Raw genomic sequence first — 4,307 nt, 5'->3', positions numbered from 1 at the left:
CGTGGTCCAGCCCTGAGAGCCGATGCAGCCGCTCTGCCATCCCGGCCAGAGGCAGCGGTGATGGCCGGCACGGAGCTGGCAGCACCCCGTGCCAGGCTCCCCGGCTGTGCCGGGGCAGAGCTGGCAGTGAGGGCAGCCAAAGCCTTTTCCAAGGGCTCGGCGAGCAATGCGGCCCCGGCACTGCCTGGATCCCACCTACTTCCCGGGAAGCAGAGGGAGCCCTGCGAGCCTCCAGCCCATGGCCAGGGGCCTTAATGAGTCCTTGAAAGTGGCTCCTGCCATCTCTGGAGGGCTGGCAGCATTTCTACAAGAAGCTGGTTGTGGGTCAGTGGCCACAGGCTGTTGTTTTATTATGATCTCTGAGGGCACCGGTTCCCACGAGGCAGCCGGAGCATCCTCTCCATATTCACATTTCCATCACATCCTCCTCAGACAGCACCGGCTCCACTCCTCCATCTGCTTAAATGCCACCTCCAGAAGGGATTGGCTTGAAACATCTTCTCCCCTCGTCATTTGTTTCCCATCCTCATCTTAAGGATTTGCCCGCTTGATCCTTGGAGTTCAGGAGGGCTTTATGGGACCCAGGAGTGAGGTAAAATGTGTCTACCTGGAGCCGGGGCAGGGCATGGCCTCAAAACCTCCAGGGGCTGCTTCAGGCTGGTCCCACCAGAGCTCCCACGCCGTGTCCCCGCAGCCTGGCTTGCCCAGGCATGTGCAGCCAGGCGGGCACAGGCACCTCTGCAACAAGGGGAGAAGAACAAAGTCCCATTTCTTAATGCAAACGGTGCCTCTTTGGGTCCGTAACAGCTCATCCCGGGACAAGGCTGCGGTGTCCAACCCTAGATGTCACCCGCGTGGGGACAGCTCTAGGGACGGTTCTGCTCCAGGCTCACAGCCAGGAACAGTTTCGCTGCTGCTTATTTTCCAAGCGTGAATTGAATCTCAGCTGACAACAAGCTTTTCTGCAAGATCTACCTGGCCCAGCGTCTGGCAAATCAGATCAGTAAAATGACCCCAGGAGACATCCGCCAGATCTTCATCTCCTCGATTATCAGCTCCCGGCCAATTTTGAAACAGCCCCGGCACAGAGCTCCGAGCCACTCTTGGAACTTAATCTCACGCCCAGCCCAGCCCAGCCCTGTGGAGCAAAATGGGATGAACTGGGGTGAACTGGGCTGCTTTAGCTGTCTCTTTGGGTGCGGCTGGAGATGCGCACACATGCAGACGAGCTCCCCGCTGCACACACAACCTGTGGCTCTGCTGCCAGCTCTGATGGCCGGGGGGTTGGCGGGGGGGGGGGGGGGGGGCGGGTGTCTGTCCCTTGGCAAAACCCCCTGTGTCACCTCCCCGGCCTCACACCACTCGCCTTTGGGGACCACGCCGACACACGGCCCCCCCGCACCCTGCTCCCCCACTGCCTCTTGCCAGGAGGGTGGCGGTGGCTGTTGGGGGGGGGACACCCGGCGCAGCTGTTGCTGGCAGGGGATGTGACAGGGTGTTACAGCCCGTACCCCCACTGGCATACTGTCTGGGAGCAGTTTTGTTGTTTTTTTGGGTTGTTTTTTTTTTTTTTTTTTCCCCAGGAGCTGCTGAATAATTTGCATCCGCCAAGACGCAGCTTCTGGGCCGTGTTTGTCAAAGCCAATCTGCAGCTCGCTGCCTCCGGAGATTTGAATGTGATAACGGCATCAAGCCTAAACGACATGCACCGTGATTGCGCCGGCGCTGCCCGGCCCCCCCACCAGCCCCCCCCCCAGCCAGCCCCAAGCTGGCCAGGTGCTGGGGACCTTCTGGCCATCCCACTACAGCCCCCATCGCCCTCAACCCCAAGGCTGCAAATTCTTGGGTTCCGCCAAGGAGAGAGACACCAGCTTGGGGGGTGCCACAGTCTCGAGGTTTCCACAGCCCCCCCGGTCCCTGCTCCTGGCCGAGGGCCATCGCTGGGACACGCTGCAGCGCTCGATGAGAAGCACCATGGAGGCTAAATGCCATTTCCAAGCAGCAAGTGCAGGAGCATCACCCCCAGCTGCAGCATCAGCCCTTGTGCGCCTGCCCAGGGTCCATGTCACGAGCTGGCGGTGCTCAGCTCCCACCTCACCTTCCCTCCCCGGCGCCAGGGACGGACGCTCCAGGACGTTCCCCCTGTGACAGCCGCCGATCCCGCGCTAGACTCGTGTTGGCTCGGGGACCGGCTTTGTTCCCCGCACAAAGGGAGCTGCCAGGGAAGAGGCGACGGCGCAGGCAGAGGGAGTGGGGCTCTCTGCAGCGCGGGAGGAGGATGGGGCTTGTCACAGCCCTGCCAGGCACGGTGACACTGGGCTGAGCCTCAAGCAGAGGGGGAGAGGGGGAAGAGCTGGAACTCAGATCTTGCAAAGGGGCTCAGCCTCACCCCAAGGCCATCACCGGTCCTCGCCGAGCACAAAAACGCACCAAAAGTCTTTTTTATGGGGTTCATGTGCTCATGCCCCTCCTCGGTCTGTGCCCTTGGAGAGGAACCAGGCAGCAGGGCCAGGCTGGGCTGTGAGACATGGGGACACAGTGGGGGTGGCACCAGAGCTGCCGAAGCCCGGCTGAGGTGGAGCTGGGAGCATCTCCATCTCTCCCAGTGCACCGCAGGTCTCCGCAGCACCCTGCCAGACCCTGCCGGGGCACCCCGGGCACCCCAGGGACCCCAGGGCACAGGCTCTGCAGGCAGGGACCCGCCAGCCCCGCTCCCGCCACGCTGCCCTCCCATCCCTCTGCTTCACCCGTCACCAGTAACAGCCATTTACAACCCCAAACCAGGGCACTGGGACGCCCACCCGCCCCTCGCTCGCCTCCCGGCACGCACCAGCCCCACTAAATCCCAGCGAATGTCTCCTGGGATTTGCAGTGAGCCGGCTGGATCCAGGCATTCCATCAACGTCCTCCAGCAAGGCCTCCCCTTCACTTCAAAAGTTCCCAATTCAAGGGGAGTGGGGGTTGTTCTCACTTTTATGTGCTATCTATAGTCCCCTCTATACCTCTATATATAGATTATATATCTCCTAGCTAATCTCTTTGCAATCATAAAACCATTAAATTAATTAACCAAGGGAAAGAGAGGAAAGGCTGGATGCCCCCCGAAGAACAGATGATCGTTTTACATTTATTTATACCAGAATTAAAGGCAGGCCGGCCCCAGCGCTGCCAGTCCCCAGGCTGCTCCAGCCACACAGAGCGGAGCCACGAGGCCACCGCGATGGGCCCCACAAGCTGAGCCGGCACCGCAGCCCCCGGCTCGCCTTCCTATTTTACAGGTGGGGAAATGAAGCGCGAAAAGAGCTGGAGGTGGTGAAGACATGCAAGACCTACAGCTCCCGCAGCACTGTCAGCATCTCCGTGCCAGATCCGGAGCCGGGGAGGGAGAGGAGTGGGGGGGGGGGGGGGGGTGTGCCGAACCCCGCGCCGGCCCCCGCTTCCTCCCCACGCAGCCCCGGAGCGGCTGCTCCCACCTCGCAGGCGTGCGAGAAATCCACGCTTCTTCGGCGAGAAATCCACGCTTGGGCGCGGGGCGGGAAGGGAGGGTGTGAAGTGGCGATAAACCGGCAGCGACTGCCAGCAGCAGCCGGCGGCGAGGGAGCTGCAGCAGCCGGCGTGAGCAGCCGCGGGCGCTGGAGGTCTGGCCCCAGCCCCTGGTTTTGAGGGAAAGCTCAGCGTGGGCTGATAACCGCCCATTTGCAACCGAATGCAACCCCCCAGCTCCTTTGCTTGAGGTCGAGAAACGTCATTGCCCGGAGCTGGGAATGCCTGGAGGTTTCCCGACGGATTTGGTCTCAACCACTGGGTTCAGACACGGTGGGAGAAGGGTGACACCAGGGTGAGCACCCAGGGAAGGAGACCACAAAGCACCCAGGGCTGCTTCCCGCCCCAGCCGGCATACCGGGACCGGGGATGCTTCCCCCTCCGCCAGCTCGGAGGCTGATTGATCGGCTGTCTGCCTGCAATCCCCAGCCGTCACTCAGCCTCTAATCCGCAGCCCTGATGCATTCTCCTCACTGACAACGGGCTGACATGGTTTTCGTTGCATTTAATCAGTTCTTTAAATTTAATGCCCCCATCGGCAGCATCTGCATTGGCCACTCGACAGTGCCCGCGGGGTGCTGCAGAGGTAGAGACCAGCAGGCGGGATGAAATCCCTCACTGGAATTTTAAGGACCGGGCCAGCAGCATGAAGCTGCTTTCGGCATCCAGATGTCTCGGCAAAGGGACACCGTCCAAAACCCAGCTCAGCTCCCAGCACTTCCCAGCTCTCCTCTTCCTCCCATCGCACCGGCCGGGAGCAGCTC

At 61.4% G+C, this 4,307-nt stretch overlaps 1 long non-coding RNA gene across 1 annotated transcript; it reads right to left on the bottom strand.

Annotated features, from left to right (window-relative positions):
- Positions 1 to 325: 325 nt before the first annotated feature.
- Positions 326 to 2,221, bottom strand: LOC116964278. Its single transcript, XR_004408653.2, has 2 exons — positions 2,099 to 2,221; positions 326 to 738 (listed from the first exon to the last, which is right to left on the bottom strand). It is a non-coding gene; the product is annotated as an uncharacterized LOC116964278 (long non-coding RNA).
- Between the last annotated feature and the right edge of the window lie 2,086 nt (positions 2,222 to 4,307).

This window comes from Tyto alba, unplaced genomic scaffold (assembly GCF_018691265.1).
Source record: "Tyto alba isolate M040663 unplaced genomic scaffold, T.alba_DEE_v4.0 Super-Scaffold_20, whole genome shotgun sequence".
Classification (NCBI taxonomy): Eukaryota; Metazoa; Chordata; class Aves; order Strigiformes; family Tytonidae; genus Tyto; species Tyto alba.
The sequence above is the reverse complement of the archived record's forward strand: the minus strand, read 5'-3'. Positions and strand labels throughout refer to the sequence as shown.